This window comes from Balaenoptera musculus, chromosome 2 (genome assembly GCF_009873245.2).
Source record: "Balaenoptera musculus isolate JJ_BM4_2016_0621 chromosome 2, mBalMus1.pri.v3, whole genome shotgun sequence".
In the NCBI taxonomy this organism is placed as follows: domain Eukaryota; kingdom Metazoa; phylum Chordata; class Mammalia; order Artiodactyla; family Balaenopteridae; genus Balaenoptera; species Balaenoptera musculus.
In genome coordinates this window covers 35654613-35671681 of record NC_045786.1, presented here as the reverse complement: position 1 = coordinate 35671681, position 17069 = coordinate 35654613, and the positions used below count along the sequence as shown (strand labels likewise).

General features: G+C 44.9%; 1 protein-coding gene across 2 annotated transcripts in view; it reads left to right on the top strand.

Moving 5' to 3' along the window:
- The window catches only part of SH3GL3 (SH3 domain containing GRB2 like 3, endophilin A3), a 140956-nt gene that overhangs the window by 27440 nt on the left and 96447 nt on the right, over positions 1-17069 (top strand). The gene's annotated exons all lie outside the window — the stretch shown is intronic.

The following is a 17069-nucleotide window of genomic DNA, read 5'->3' as shown; positions in this document are numbered from 1 at the left end:
CTCGAACCAGTGTCCCCTGCATTGGCAGGCAGATTCTCAACCACTGCGCCACCAGGGAAGCCCGAGTTTCCAGACTCTTTTTTTTTTTTTTTTTTAATTAAAAAAAATTTTTTTTTTAATAGCTACTTTATTTATTTATTTATTTATTTTTGGCTGTGTTGGGTCTTCAGTTCGTGCAAGGGCTTTCTCCAGTTGCGGCAAGCGGGGGCCACTCTTCATCGCGGTGCGGGGACCGCTCTTCATCGCGGTGCGCGGACCTTTCACTATCGCGGCCCCTCCCGTTGCGGGGCACAGGCTCCAGACGCGCAGGCTCAGTAGTTGTGGCTCACGGGCCCAGCTACTCCGTGGCATGTAGGATCTTCCCAGACCAGGGCTCGAACCCGTGTCCCCTGCATTAGCAGGCAGACTCTCAACCACTGCGCCACCAGGGAAGCCCTCCAGACTCTTAATAGCTGAATCATTGGGCTGTGGCACCAAAATTAAAATATTCTTTTATTGTATTAGTTTGATGTTTGCCTCTGGCATCTACTTTGTTTTGAGCTTTGACTTTCATAAATTAGGAGTCGGGACTTCTTCACTTCCAGGAAATGTTATCTTCATATCCAGGAAAAATGTTTTGTAGTCAATCATCTAATCATTCCATGAGTATAATCATAATGCTGATTAGCTGTATTTGGTAGAAGTGCTGGGTACTGTGCAAAGTATTTTTAGAGACAGCATCTCATTTCATCTCCTTGATACCTCTACCAAGAAGGTACTAACCTATAATGGAAAAGAATCTGAAAAAGAATACACACACACACACACACACACGTCTGAATCACTTTGCTGTACACCTGAGGCTAACACAGCATTGTAAATTAACTATACCTCAATTAAAAAAATGATTATTGGAAAAAAAGAAGGTGCTAGTCTTATTTCTCCTTTTACAAGGGAGGAAATTAGGCTTGGCAAGGTTAAGTAAAACTTGCTCAAGGTCATACAGCTGGCAAGTGGTCTTGTAAGGACTCAAGGACAGGCCTTGAGTGATTCCAAGACAAATGCAGTACAGTACTTGTCACCATTGCATGAGATAAATCCGGTGCTACCCTCCAGTCTCTTCCTCATGATTTTCGATCTTCGAATAAATCCAAGGTGTCTTTATCATTCATTTGAACCATATGTCACCTATTTAGCCTCTATTAAATAGAAGCTCTAAATCAGGAGTTGGCAAACTGGCCTGTGGGTCAAATATAGCCCATTACCTATTTTTTTTTTGTACAACCTGTGAGCTAAGAATGATTTTTACATTTTTTTAATGGCTGAAAAAAATCAAAAGAATTCTATTTTGTGACACCCAATAATTACATATGATTAAAATTTCAGTGTCCGTAAATAAAGTTTTATTGGAACACGCACCCAAGCCCATTTTCGTGCATGCTGTCTATGGCATAAAGCAGAATTGAATAGTTATGACAAGAGACAACATAGAGCACAAAGCCTGTAGTATTGCTCTCTGGTCCTTTACAGAAAATGTTTGCCAACCTCTGCTCTGAGCTGTAAGTCTAGGGAATTTACGTATGCTGGTGTGCAACATTTCTGCAGCCCTGGACAGAACACTAAAAACGTTTTGTCTGCATCTGCAATTGGGTTGTGTGTTTTTTGGAGGATCTCCAATCACTTAACAATTCTGATTCATCCTGGTGACCTGGGAAGGGCCTCACTCTAGAATACATTCTTACTTTGTAATTCAGGAGACTTGCGTACCCCAAAGTCACTTCTGGTAATGCCTCACTGTCTGTCACACACCAACGAACTCCTCTATCCAGAGTTTACAGTGCTGGTGAGGAATGGCCTTGATGTGTTTACTCCGATGGGGACATAGTGTTTTCTGTTTACAGGTTGTTAGGCATTTTGCCATGTGCCGCATTGTAATTCCTCACCAAGGAAACAGTGCTTAGTCCCCTCGCTGGGTTCCCTCCACTCCCATCATCATTCCCTTCTTGTTTTAATTATTCCGACTTTATTTTGCCTTCTCCTTTGCTTCATTTTGAAAGAGTCCCAATTTGCTTTTCTTGCCAGTTCTCTACTTGCTTTTCCCAGGGCTCAAAAATGATTCTTGAGGGTGATGTCATTTTCATGTTTATCTTTCCTCTCTAGCATGACTTTGATTAAATATGTATATTTTAATTGGTGAGCTGTGTTCTAAGGGAGTTGATCGTTGCAAGGTCCATGGCCAATTTCAGCCACAGTTAACCTGAGTCGATTTGTACAATAACAGTGGAATGTTTTGGCTTCTATTGCAGCAGGAGTGGATCATATATGTTGTGTAGGCTTTTCAGAAACTTCATGCAGAAATTATGTGAACCAGATGGTACCCTTTTGAGTTGCCAAACATGCATATTTTAAAGAAATGTGGTGTATCTATTCTCCGTGGTAGATTTAGATGGGGGTTCTTTGGGAATGGAAATTAGCTGAAATAGCCATAATTGAAAAATTCTTGGAAGCTTATCATCAAAATAAGGAGTGTAATATCAGAAGACCAGCGTAGATTGTTAAGGAACAAATATTATTGGATTTATTTAATTTACTTCTCCAAGAACGAAAAGCCCTGTAGTCTCCATGATATGTCTTTTCTTTGATAAGGCTATTGATTTGTTCATTGAGATCTCTTGAGGGCATTTGGGGCAGTGAGAAAAGGTGGGTACGAGGCAGGGGAGATTGCATGGGACCAGAGAGCGAGGGCCAAGCCATTTAGCCGAAAGCTAATGGGATGGGGTGACATCACTCTGAGAAGACAGGACCTGGGGCAACTTGCAGGTTAAGGAAGGGGCAGAGCCTTGGGAGGACTGCTGCTGGGTTTCCTCTGAGCAGGTAGGCGATCTCGATCAGTTGTAGTTACCTCTAAGCATTGACCAAGCAGGGTTTGCAGAGGAGGAAGCTGGATCTCTCCGCAGGTAAGATGAAGAGCATGATGGAATCCAGGAGCCCCACCCAGGTAGGAAGGAGAACGTAGCCGGCTTGGCTCTCTGCACTGGCACTTGCTGGGGAAATGCTTCTTTTTTTAAAAAAAAAACCTGAGTATTTTTCTTTTTTTTAAGTTTATTTATTTATTTATTTATTTATGGCTGCATTGGGTCTTCATTGCTGTGTGCGGGCTTTCTCTAGTTGCAGTGAGCGGGGCCTACTCTTTGATGCAGTGCGCGGGCTTCTCACTGCGGTGGCTTCTCTTGTTGCGGAGCACGGGCTCTAGGCATGCAGGCTTCAGTAGTTGTGGCACGTGGGCTCAGTAGTTGTGGCTTGCGGGCTCTAGAACGCAGGCTCAGTAGTTGTGGCACACAGGCTTAGTTGCTCCGTGGTACGCAGGATCTTCCCGGACCAGGGCTCGAACCCATGTCCCCTGCATTGGCAGGCAGATGCTTAACCGCTGCGCCAGCAGGGAAGTCCCTGGGGAAATGCTTCATAGTGCCTCAGTCTTCTTACCTGTGAAATGGAGATAACTCTTCCTAGGGCTAATGTATTTATTTATTATTGTTTTTTTAACATCTTTATTGGAGTATAATTGCTTTACAATGTTGTGTTAGTTTCTGCTGTATAACAAAGTGAATCTGCTATACGTATACATATATCCCCATATCCCCTCCCTCTTGCGTCTCCCTCCCACTCTCCCTATCCCACCGCTCGAGGTGGTCACAAAGCATCGAGCTGATCTCTCTTTGCTATGTGGCTGCTTCCCACTAACTATCTATTTTACATTTGGTAGTGTATATATGTCCATGCCACTCTCTCACTTTGTCCCAGCTTACCCTTCCTCCTCCCTGTGTCGTCAAGTCCATTCTCTACCTCTGTGTCTTTATTCCTGTCCTGCCCCTAGGTTCATCAGAACCATGGGCTAATGTATATATGAAGCTTACATAGTATCTGGCTCAATTCTAACTTGGAGGGTTGTGGTGAGGATAAGAAGTTACGTATCTAAAGTGCTTTGCACATTATACGGTTCAATAAATGGTGATTTTATTATAATAATCATTTAGAAGGGAGTTGTGTTACCTGTTGGTGAAGAGTTTGGGTTCAGAGTCAGGGAGACCTGATTGGAGTCCCAGCGCAACAGTGTAATAGTGGTGTAATCTTAGGCAAGCCCCTTCCCTTCTGTAAGCCTCAGTTTCGTCTTCTGTACAATGGGGAGAAAAACAGCTCCAACATGGTGGACTCAGGGGATTAAATGAGCTAATGCGTTTGAAGTACTTAGCACAGGGCTTGTCACGTAATAAACATGCAATAAACACTAGCTGTTAAGTTTTTCCGCTGGCCTCCTGCCTGGGACAGAAAATCAAACTCTGCTCCTTAAAGCAGAATTTGGCCAAGCTTCACCCTCATAAGGTCCGTGTGTGAGAACCCACTATTGGGTCCCTGGGGAGCAGAAGGCCTGCTTGGGTGATGACTTAGGTCTCTCAATTCCCCCTCAACCCCTCCACAATGCTACATGTTTCCATACTGCATACATTAAGGTCTGCACTTAGTAATTTATGGTTTAAGGGCTGGGTGCATATTTTCAGGATCCTTCAAAGATGAGCACATTTGGGATCAACACTGAAGGAACCCCCTTGCTGCTTCACTTACAGTGTAGGTAGTATATTCTGGTGGTTAGAGTGTTTGGGGGTGGGGGGTAGTGCAGCTGGACTGTGTATATTGTTTCCTTGGTTTGAAGGTTCCCGTAAGCAGACTTCGAAACAGGAATTTGTGGGGAGGCAGCTTTTTGGTTGTTGTTGGTTTTGAGATGATGCCGGGAAAACCAGTGGGGGAGTGGGGAAGAGAGACAGGGGAGAGAAGGAAGCCAGTGAAAGGTGTGCTACCAAATTAGTGACCGCTGAGGGCACCTGGGGCTCAGGCTTGCCGGGGAACTCTCAGAGACAGCGTGGAAGCCACCTCAGAGTTATGCCAACCAGAGGCAGGAGGCTGGGGCGTTTATCTACCACCTGCCCTGCCGGCATTGGCTGAGGGCTGCTCCTGGGAGCATTTGATAGCCACTAGCTACACATGGCTATTGAGCATTTGAAATGTGGCTAATGCGACTGTGATAGAATTCTAAAATGTTATTTAACTTTAATTCATTAAAATTAAAATGTAAACGGCCATATGTAGCTAGTGGGTATGGATTGGATGGCACAGCCGCCATGAAGTTAGACACCAAGTGTGTTTTGTTTGCTGCTGTGTTCCCAGCCCCAGTTTCACGTAACAGGCACTTAATATTTGTGGAAATAATGAAGTAACTGGAGGAAATCTCTGGCAGGGTTTTCTTTAATTGCTTTGCCAATGGTTCCTTTCCTCTTTGTGTGTCTTCCCAAGTTTAGGTAAGGCACTCTACCATCTTCATTAGTAACTACCACGAGTGCTCTTTTCGGGGCATCTGTGGGACTTCCACCCTGTGGCCCTTTATTTATCCCATTGTGTGTGCCGGTCTGACCAGTGAATGAGGGATCCATCCGTCCTTGCTTCAGGCATTCTTGCCTGCTTTATGTTTTTCAGAAATTTCTCAAAGCTGCTGCCAGGTAGATTGGAGTTACCCCAATTTGCAAAGCGGATCTAGATGATTCCAAATTTTATAGTCCTTTGGTCGTTCCAGTTGTTCCAGCACCATTTGTTGAAGAGATTATCTTTGCTCCATTGTACTGCCTTTGCTCCTTTGTCAAAGATCAGTTGACCATATTTATGGGAGTCTACTTGTGAGCTCTCTGTTCTGCTCCATTGATCTATTTGTGTATTCTTTCACCAATACCATGCTGTCTTATTTAACTGTAGCTTTATAGTAAGCCTTACAGTCTGATAACCTCAGTCCTCCAACTTTGTTCTTCAGTATCAATCTTGGCTATTCTGGGTCTTTTGCCTCTCCATATAAAACTTTAGAATCAGTTTGTCAATATCTACAAAATAACTTGCTGGGATTTTGATTGGGAGTTTTTTTTTACCTTTATTATGAAAAAATTTAAACATATAGAAAACTAAAGAGAAAAATACAGTTAATATCCCGACCCCATCACCTGCATCTCACAATTGTTAACATTTTGCCACCTTTGCTTCATCTTCCTTTTTTCCTGAAATACTTTAACAGACATCATAACATTTTGTTCCCAAATACTTCAGTGTGCACATCTGAAAAATAAAGGCATTTTTCTCCTTAACTATGCTACCGTTATCACACCTAACAATGATTCTTTATATCATTCAATGCCCAGCCTATATGCAAGCTTCCCTAATTATTCCCAAATGTCTTTGGGAAAGAGAGAGCTCTGGACTCTTCTTCATCTTATAAGGATACCAATCCTTATCCATCCTCCTTACCTAAATGTAATTACCTCCCAAAGACCCCACCTCCAAATAACCATCACATTGGGAGTTGGTGCTTCAACATATGGATTTTGGGGCTGGGGAGGCACAAACATTCAGGACACAACAATACTGTGCATAGATATTTGAGTACCTTTTCAGTTCTTTTGGGTATATACCTACGAGTGGAATTGCTTGGTCATTTTAAAATCTCTTATAATCTAGAAGAGTTCCCTTCACCTGATTTTTTTCTTTTTGTTCTTTTTTCTCTCATGACGTCAGTTTGTTGAAATGACCAGGCTAGCTGTCCCACCTTTGGGCTGTGTCTCATCGTGTCCTCATGCTGTTTTTTAGCACATTCCTCTCGGCCCCGAATTTCCTATAATTTGGCTATGATGTTTTAATTTTCTCTGTGGTCTCTTCTTTCTCAGTTCATTCTGTTGGATACATTTGCCTCTTGTATTTTGTACGTGGCCTATTTTGGAGGAATGTGCCCTCATTTCCTATCGCAGACCCAAAGCAGTTTTTACTCTTCCCTGCAGTAAAGTTATGTGCAAGAAGGTCTTTGCTCTTATTCCTCGAGGAACTATTTTTGTTCTCCTATGCTTCAAATTCTGGTCATAGGCCTCAGACTGTTGTGTTTCTATTTACTTACCCATGAATAAGCCTAGTGTTGGCTCCTGGATGTGATACACTGTTCACTCACAGTGCCCTCCCTGTCCTCACCGACTGAGGCCAGCGGCTGAGCCGGTGTCTCCAATGGGACAGTTCTGGTCTGTCACACATCTCGGGCAGCTGTTTTTGGCTGACATAGCTTCTTTTCCCCCCACTGTCCATTTTCTGACAAGTGATAAAATGGACATTGGCCCTGCAGGGCCTGAGGCCACCTCTGATCAAACTTTCATTGTATGAAAATGTATACCTGCCTGCAGGCACTCTTCCAAGGTCACCCAGGAATGCAGTTGGTCTGGTCATCTCTGCACCTTGCTGGGTTGCTCCCTAGAAGCTGTTGCTTCAGGATGGATGAGGCAAGAAAGTTATTGATGAGACATAGGGACTCGACTTCTTCAGAAAGGGGTTCCCAACAGTGTCAGGCTGGTTATGTGCTTTGGATTGAATCCCTTAGAGTTTTGTGGAGGAGCAGCCAGTGGGGTTAGGGTATTGATGAGGTCACTGCTAGCCTTTATGGTGCTCTTTGTGAATTAGAAAAAGGCACCTTTTCCTCAAGACCCTGACTTCCATGTGCGGGAACACTGTGGTGTTCTACATACTGAATTTGTTAGAGCAGGTCATGGGATTGCTACTTACTAGAAAACTGTATGGTAAGCACACAAATCTACAATGTCTGTGATGGAAAGGGCGTGTTCTCTGAACCATGTACTCAGTTTCACACTGCAGCCACTTCTGGTTTTGGGGCTGATGTTCACTTGTCAGTGACTATATACCTGAATTCCTTCCCATCAGTGGAAGATCCTTCTGATTTTGGTATATGGTAAATGCACTCTTATCTTGTCCAGACCTATTGCTATTTTTAGTTTTCATGGGGACTTTAGTGAGCATCTAGGCACTGTTAGTTATCTGCCTCCCCTGACCTGAAGTTGACTTTTTGACAAAGATCCTGGCCAGTTCTGAAGCTATAATGCCATGCACCGAGGTTGAATGCGGTGCCCTGAGTGTCCAGCATGGCTTGTGCTAGTGGATGGGATGCCTTGTAAAGAGCTGGTACGTTTCATGGCTTACGGAATGCTTTGTTTCTTCTAATGGCATTCTCCAGGCAGGTGTTATATCTTGTATGACTCCCAGGAAATGAGGCTGGCTTCTGAGTGTGACTCTAGGAATCAGGCTTATTGGTCTACTTTCCCTAATTATGATGATAAATACCTACTTGAGAAGAAAGTTCAAGCATCACAGTAAAGCTAAGGGAAAAAGGCTAAAACCACTTAATTTCCATTATCCAGGGTCAACTACCATTACCTCCATTTCTCCATCCCTTTTTCCACTTTCATCCAGTTTGCTTTTCCAGGATGTTTACTGCTTCCTTTGATTGGGATGAAGACTCTCCCTAGCGCCCCCTAGTAGTAGCTGTTCTATTACTCAGTCCTTAGCCAGTGTTTGATAGCCTAGGGGCAACTTTATGTATTTGCAAACTGCATTATTCTTCCATAACTACAAACACAAGCTTCCTTTCATATTGAATGGTCCGGTAACCCTGGGGCACAACAGTTTTAGATTTCAGTCTGCCACCGCTTGGTGATCTTTGGAAAGTCACGTAACCCCTGTGGGCCTCCACGTCTATTTAAAATGAAGAGGCTGAACCAGCGTGCCCTTTCCAAGTGAAATCAAGCAGGGGAATTACACCTATTTGAGAGAGAACAGCCTGTGGCACAGGTTTGTACCTGTTGTCAGTGGAGTCTAGTGGGAATTATCTAGAGATAAAGGAGATGGCTAGCTAGCTGGACAGATAAGAGGGAACTGAACCTATCTCCAGGGCCTGGGCATTTTTTGGCAGGCTGGGGGAATGGGGTCATCAGGAACAGAATTGTTTGGCCCACAGAGGTCAGCTAAGACATTGGGAAGCGACTGATGACCTTGTGTGAGAACTAACTTCAGAGAGAAGGACGAAGCTGGGACCCTCAAGACATCTCCACGCTTGGATATTTGGCCTCCCCTTCTCCGTGGGTCTAGGCTGCCTCCCTCCTGCTGTGCCCCATTAATGAATGCTTTGTGATGGTTTGTTGTTGTTATTTTCTGAGGACCTTGATCAGCAGAGGCTTTGCTGTCTACACACTGCACTGTTCCAGGTGACTCTTAGATGCTGGTCACTGATGGATAAAGGCCAGAAGGACACTGGGAGTCATCAGAATGGCTCAGCCTCCAGGTGGAGAGGAAGCCACTCAGGTGGTCTCCTGGGGATAAGAGTTTGTTTTTTTTCTGGTAAATGCAGTGGGTAGAAAATGTCATTTATAGGTTTTGAAATATCCACCATAAGCATAGTGAAGAGGGAGAGGGTGCTCTGACACCTGGTTCTTTGTCTCTGGTTCCTGGCACACAGCTCCCCAAATCCTCGGCACCTCCTAAGTGATGAGTGTCTTTTATATGCTAATGAGATTGCTGTTGAGTCGGGGCTCCTAGATAGATTTAGGATGGGGGCTGGTCACCAGAAAGAACAAGGCATGAATAGAGGGTTGAAACTTTTAGCCCTACCCCCTGACTTCCAGGGAAGGGAGAGGGAGTGGGGATTGAGTTAACCACCAATGGACAAAGATTTAATCCATAATGCCTACCTGATGACACCTCAGTAAAGACTCTTAAAAGAAGAGGTTCAGAGAACTTTCCAGTTGGTGAACACATGGAGGTGGTGTGCCTGGAGAGGGCGTGGGAGCTCTTTGCTCCCCTCTTCACTTCCTTGCTCTGTGCATCTCTTGCATTTGGCTGTTCCTAAGTTGTATCTTTATAATAGACTATTAATGGTAAAGTGCTCTCCTGAGTTCTGTCGGCTTTTCTAGCAAATTTTCAAACCTAAGGAGGAGACTGTGGGAATCCCCAACTTTGTAGCCAAGTGGGACAGACGTGTGGGTAACCTGGAGACTCGATACTTGTGTCTGGCATCTGAAGTGAGGGCAGTCTTGTGGGATGGAGCCTTGAAACCTATGGAGTCTGATGCCAACTCCAGGTAATTAGTGTCAGAATTGAATTGTAGGACACTCAGTTGGTATTGGAGAATTAGGGAATTGGTTGTTGGGTGGAAGAAAAAGCCACACATTTGGTGTCAGAGTGTTTTGAGTAAAAACAGATCACTGTCCCTGGTGCCTTTTTAAGAAGATGCATAGGCTGGAATATTGTGAGTCTGGGTTGACATTGAAGGAACTGGCATCACAGAGGAGATAAAGAGAAACGCTTTCCCACCGGAGCCTGGCACCCTTCCTGAGCTCCAACGGTCAGTGAGTGTTTCTTGAATGAGTGAATTGACAACATGGACTCTGGTCTGGAGAAGGTTTGATGGAGACAAGTAGAAATGACCTTGGATAATTAAACTACAATGAGGTTCTTTAGCAAACATCAATTACTGAAGATTTTCAACTTGTCAGTATTGTATGAAGCATTCCTTTGGGCTAGATCATTCTCTGAATTTAATTTTAGCATTTCTTCAAGAGCCTTAGCCTCTTTCTTTAGCATGCATTCTATGTGCATTACAATGCAGTAAGGCAGACTTTTCTCATGAAATGGTGTAGGTAAGATTGAGAGGGTCTAAGCATCTCTCCACTTTGGAATTTGTTGAAGCTTACAGTGTAAGCAGATTCACACATCCAGAATTCAAAGTCAGAGAGATACATGTGGTGCTTGCACTGTTTTGGTATGGAAGTTGGTTTCAAAAGGAGGTTGGTATTTGAAAGGCACTCTGAGGAGTGGGAGAATAAATGACATCTTTGGGTGTGTGTTCTAAGTCACAAGCAAACCCTCCTTGAAAATTTCCAGCGAGGCCTTTGGATGACACACAGCTTGACTTGTCTACTTCATATTTGCTCAGCTTCCATAGCATTTGGAAGAAGTTGGCCTGCTTGGGAATATGCTGAATTAAGGAACATAGCCAACCAATGAAAGAGGAGGAAAACTTGTTTAAAGCTAGACAAACCTTTAGTTGTTAGAGACCCTTACTTCCTGATGTGATGCAATTGGAAGGTCATGGCGTCACCCATAGGTATTCTTGTTAAAAGATAGAATCGGGATCTGATCAGTCTCTAACTATTTAATTCACAGTAAATGTTGAAGATAGGGGAACATGTTAACTAACACCATGGGAATGTAATCCACCAAATCTACAATGCGGACATTCTAAAGGACAGATGACACACTTCTTCAGTAAATAAAGGGCAAAGAACAAGACAGAGAAGGAAATGTAGATGAAAGAAACTTTTAGTGGACTGGAGCAGCTACAGTTGATACCCTGCTGGGAACTCTGGTGACCCTCTGCCCAAGGGCTTTCATTCTGTCTGTAAGATTACGCATGGCAAGCAGAGCAGAGTGCCAGAGAATTTATGGCCTGGAGAGTTAATGGCTCTGGAAGCAGTCCTCAGCCAGTGATGGATGGGGAAGGTGGATAAATACCCCAGCTTCCTCCCCATCTCCCAGGGCTGGGGTAACGCTCAGGGATGCCCCACACTGTCTCCCAGAGTTGTCCAGAGGAACCGTGCTCCATTTGTCCCCAGTGGTGTGTACCCTTTGTTGGCTTTTTCCCTTCCCTGGCTCATTTTCCTGTTCTTCCACTAGTGTTCCTGCTATCACCTCCCAAATAAACAGTTTGCACTTAAATCGTTGCCTTGGAACCTGTTTCTGGGGGAAACCAAACTAAGGCAGAGACAAATCAATCCAATGAACATGTGGGCCTTATTTGCTTCCCATCTCAAACAAACCATCTGTAAAGAGGCATAAGTCTATTGAGGAAATATGATCACCAAGAGGATGTCAGATGGTATTAAGGAATTATTGTTAAGTATTTTTAGGTGTGAAAATTATTTCTGGTAATGTTGAAAAAAATGAAGAGCACTTACTTCTTAGAGATACATACATACTCAATTATTTGCAAATGAAATTATATGATGTCTGGAATTTGCTTTAAAATAATCAACAGTGGGGGGCGGGGGGTGTACCAGGAGGGGGGTACTAGTGAAATAAGATGGGCACAATTTTCAACAATTGTTGAAGCTGGGTGATGGCTAACTGGCGGTTCATTATGGTGTTCTGTCTACTTTTGTGATATGTTCAAAATTTTCCAAAATAAAATGTTAAAAGAACACAAAAAGAAGCACTTGAACACCCTTATGGTCCCTTCTCCTCTGAGTCAAGATTAAATTATCCTCTTCCCAGCCTTGGCACTGTGACACGCCAGCTTTGTTTTGGATGAGTCAGCCGATAAGCGGATGAGTTCTTGGCCCTTCTCCACACTGGCAGCCTTCCTTTCCCCCACTGTGTCCACCCATTCCCATAGCCAGACTAGAGACTCTGGCATCACTCACTGCTTCACCTTGAAATCTTAAATTCCATCCTATCACCTTCTGCTCTGAAACCAACTATTCCTCTGATCCTGTTGCATCTACTCTCCAATTTGTAAGTGCCCTCCCTCTCCCATTGTAGTCATACCCACGTGGTCTTGACTGTTATAGCCCAGAACTGCTGGAGTGGGTAGGTTGGGAGGGGTGGGCCTGGAGACTGGGGCTCAGGCCAGGTTGTGAGATTCTCTGTTAGTGCTGTGGTCAGTAACTGTGGTGGGCTGTGGTGACTTTGGCCTTGGCAGTACTCAAGGAGTGTAATAGTGGTGGTAGGGGGCAGGAGAGGGGGAAGTGCCGCCATGGTTCTAAGGAGAGGAATGGAAACTCCCATCAGGGGAGGTTCCAACAAGGAAAGAGTTTAGTCCTCGGGGAGAGAGGGTTGGAGAAAGCTAGGGTAGTTGTCAGGGCATCCGCCAAATGGTCTGGACTTTTCCAGAGTGAAATCAGAGCATAATTGAGAAAGTGAGGCAGAAGCCCAATCTTGTATACTGAACACATGGGCCAGGTTTAGGGTGGGTCTACCACCCGAGGCTGACCACAGATATTCCAGGCTGTGGGCATCAACTGGAACGGCAGCCTCCGCCTTGTGGGGCTGGTTTGTGATGCGCTTAGTCAGTGGAGCAGGTGGGGTGAGGGTGGCCATGGAGAACCTGCCAGCTGAAGGTCTTTCATATTTGTCTTATTTAAGGAGAGGTCTCAGCTCTGTACAAACGTAGGACCTGGTTTTATTTTTGCCGATAAGTGCACTCCACTGTGCGGGAGCAAATTCTACTTTCCTTCTGCACATTATGACCCTCAGGATACCTTGATTAGAGCCAAAGCTTTCCTGCCAGTCTCAGTGTTTACAGCACTCTCCGTTTCTGAAACTGTGACCTAACCTGTTCCCTGCGGTGTGGCTGGAGGAGGCGGGATCCTGGCTGCTGGGGTGCAGGAGGGGCTGTGCTCAGGCTCTGAGGAATCTCTTCCCTCTCCTCCTTCTAGGGGTTTCTTCCCCTGGTGCTGGGTGCAAGAGGGACAGCTGCAGAGGCCGAGTTCTTCTGTGTCTCCGACCTGGAGGTGGAGTGTGTTGCGGGGAGGTCCTGGCCTTGCTCTGGTTCTGCTTGGGGTGAACAGCTTTGCCCTAGCCCCTCGATTGCGGAGGACCCCCTCCTCCAGAGTGAGCTGGGTCTTCTCCCTTTGGTGCCGTCAGTGGTATAGAATCCTACCCTCTTCTCCTGGTGCTGTGTTCCTTACTTACCCCCCGACGCTGCCTGGAAAGCCCCATGACTCCTACTGCTCCCTGCCTTGCAACTTCTTGTTGAGACAGGGGAAATAACTAGAGTCTTCTTTCCCACCCTCTGAGGGCCAAGGAGAGCAGTGTTCCTTCTTTGAAGCCATCTCCAAATGTTGCAAGTGGTCCCCATGGGAGACCCCGTGACTTGGCTTTGGGGAAGGGAAAGCACCCGCATTGGTTTCCCATGAGAAGGGGAAGAAATAAGAAAAATAGCTAATACTTACATAGTGCAATTCTAAGCATGTTAAATAATTTAACTGATTTAATCCCTGTACCAACCATATGGAGTAGGTATTATTATTCCCCTTTTGTAGACGAGAAGTCTGAGGACCAGAGTGGATATATATTGCCCTAGGTCACATAGCTTACCAGTGGCAGATACGGGATTTGAACCCAACTCGTCTGGCTTAGGTGTTGCATGTCCCTCTCACCCTGAAGGACCCTTTTCCCCACAAGGCCGGCTACTACCATCCTCTCCTGCGTCCTCTCCTTCTATTGATTTGGGGAGTGTTCAGGTGGGAGGGAGAGGAGGTGGCGCGGGTGGGGGGCAGGACCAGTGTTGGCATCTCTAAGAAAGTGCAGGGCAGTGAAAGCTTGTTCACGGTTGGAAGCTTGTTGGTCACTTTGAACGTGGGATATTATGAGTTTTTTGGTCTTCAGTTTGGACCTTAGCTGTGATTCCAGGTCAGTAGGAAAGTTCCACTCAGCTTGTTATTTCTGATGTAGCTCAGCAGTGTTGGCAGGTCCTGCTCTTTTCCTGAAGCTCGTTTGGATATCTTATGGCTTCTCTTCCTTTCCTGCTGCCCGGATCGCGTGCAGGGCACAGCCCCTTTCTCACAGACCCCTGCAAACCCGTCACTCCCTCGTCTTTCATATGTTTCTGGAGCAATCTGACATCTGTCTTCTCTCCTACCAGGGGCTGCCAGGAACTGCTGGAGAAGATCTTATAACTGTGCTGATGTTACAAATGTATGGCTTTGGCTTCAGGAGAAGTCACTAATCATTTATCATGTCCCCGAATGGCTTCCTCTTCCACTCTTTATAGTGGCTCTTCCAGAATCACTGCGATCCTGAGACCTCACGGCACCAATCCTGGCCTCTCCCCCCTCATCTTCAGCCTCTCCTTTACTGACTCTTAATCAGCGTTGCCTCTTCTGCAGATCCTTCCCATGGCTCTGTCTCCCTCAAGCCTCTCCCATCTCCCTCTTTCTTCACCGCTAGACTTTTACAAAGCGTATCTCTACCCTTTGCCTCTACTTCCTTATCGCGTTATCCCCCTCCACCCAGTGTAATCTGCCTTTCTCTCATTCTCTCTCTGGAATTGCTTCAGTTAATTGAAGGTTACCCACGTCTTCTTAAAAGAATCCGACAGGCATTTCTGTCTTTATCTTGTTTGGCTGCTTTGCTTTATTGTGCATTTTGACCCCCTCCTTCTCTAAGGCTCCTACTTCTGCCTTCTACTGTGGTTCCTGCCACACCACTCTGCTGGTGGAACTCTTATCTCTCTGACCACTCTATTTTATTTTCCGGCTTCTCTTTCTCTTTCCATCTCTTTAAAATCTGTGATCACTAGGAGTGATCAGTGATTACCTGGTCCTCTTTCTCCTTTCACTCTGTTCATATTCCGTGATCCCATCCACTCTCATGATCCATGGGACCTCCTACTGATAATTCCCAAATCTGTGTTTGTGCTTCCTGACATTTCTCTTGAGCTATTGACAGTTTTCCTAAACATCTGTATCTAGAAGCCCTACACACATCTTAAATTTTTGTCCAAAATTGTACTTTTTTTCCCCCACCCAAACCTTTTCATCACTCCAATTGCTAGAAACTGTAAAACCATCCTTCACCTTTGGGCAAAGAGTTCTGGAGCTTGATTACGCAGGTTTCAATCCTGCCTCCTCTCCCGAGTAGCTGGGTGAGCTTGGGCAAGTAATTTAATGTCCCTGTGTCTTGGTTTCCTCATTTGCAAAATGAGGACAATAAATATAACCTGCCTTAAAGGATGGATGTGAAGATGAAATTGGATAATAAAGGCAAAACTCTTGGCAAAGGGCTCAACACCCAGTAACTTCCACTAAACGACACGTTTTGATATTGTTGCCGTTATTCTATTCATCATTTGTTCAACACATTGAACAAATTTGTTGTTCAATTGATTGTCTTTAGTTACTTCCTTGGCACTGTGCTAGGCACACACTCCACAGCCACATCTCTCCAGGGCCCACATTCTGTAGATTTTACTTCCTGAATACTTTAAGACTTGTTAACTCTTCTCTGTACCCACCATCACTGTACACTGAGGGCATACATTGCTTATACACCCACCTTTTCTCCCCCCTCCAGGCCATCTTCCATACCCTGCCAGAAGGATCTGCCTAAAACACAAATCTGATTATGTCATGCCCACTACCAAATGTAAAGTAGATAGCTAGTGGGAAGCAGCCGCATAGCACAGGGAGATCAGCTCGGTGCTTTGTGACCACCTAGAGGGGTGGGATAGGGAGGGTGGGAGGGAGGGAGACGCAAGAGGGAAGAGATATGGGGACATACGTATATGTATAACTGACTCACTTTGTTACAAAGCAGAAACTAACACACCATTGTAAAACAATTATACTCCAATAAAGATGTTAAAAAAAAAATCCTTCAGAGGCCCCTCAGGATAAACCTCTATTGGTTCCAGTTGCTGCCGGGCCCACCCCTCCTGTACCTGTCTGCTGACCCAGCTCTAGCCATTCAGAACCACTTGCAGGTTCCACGCCGTGCCCTGTTGGCTTACCCCGGTGGGCCACGCCCATGCCCCTCTGTGCTGATGTATGCTTCCCTTCAGCCTCCCTCCCCTGTCCACCTGCTGCTTTCCTTCTCTCAGAACTCTGTTGAAACATCACCTGCCGCTTTAGGAATTTTTGCCTCTGTTTTCTGCACAACCACCCTCCCCCCTGAATTGGTTGCTCCATTGTCAGTGTTCTTATAGCATTTTGTACTTACCTGGCCTATTGTGTCTTTCTTGTCCCTTTGGTTTTTGATTTCTGAGGGCTCAGAAAGAGAGATTTATGATTACCAGTACAGGCATACCTCATTTTATTGTGCTTTGTAGGCATTGCATTTTCTAAAAATTGAAGGTTTGTGGCAGCCCTGCCCTGAGGGAGTCTGTTGGAACCATTTTTTCAACAGCATTTGCTTACTTCATGTCTCTGTGTCATATTTTGATAATTTTAACAATATTTCATTTTTTTTTCATTATTATCATATTTGTTGTGGTGATCTGTGATGTTATGATTGTACATCACATGAAACTATTGTTACTAATTGGGTGGGGTTTTTTTTGCTTTGCATTTTTAAATTAAGATATGTGCATTATTTTTTAGACAATACTATTGCACACTTAGTAGACTACAGTATAGTGCAAACATAACTTCTGTATGCACTGGGAAGCCAAAAAA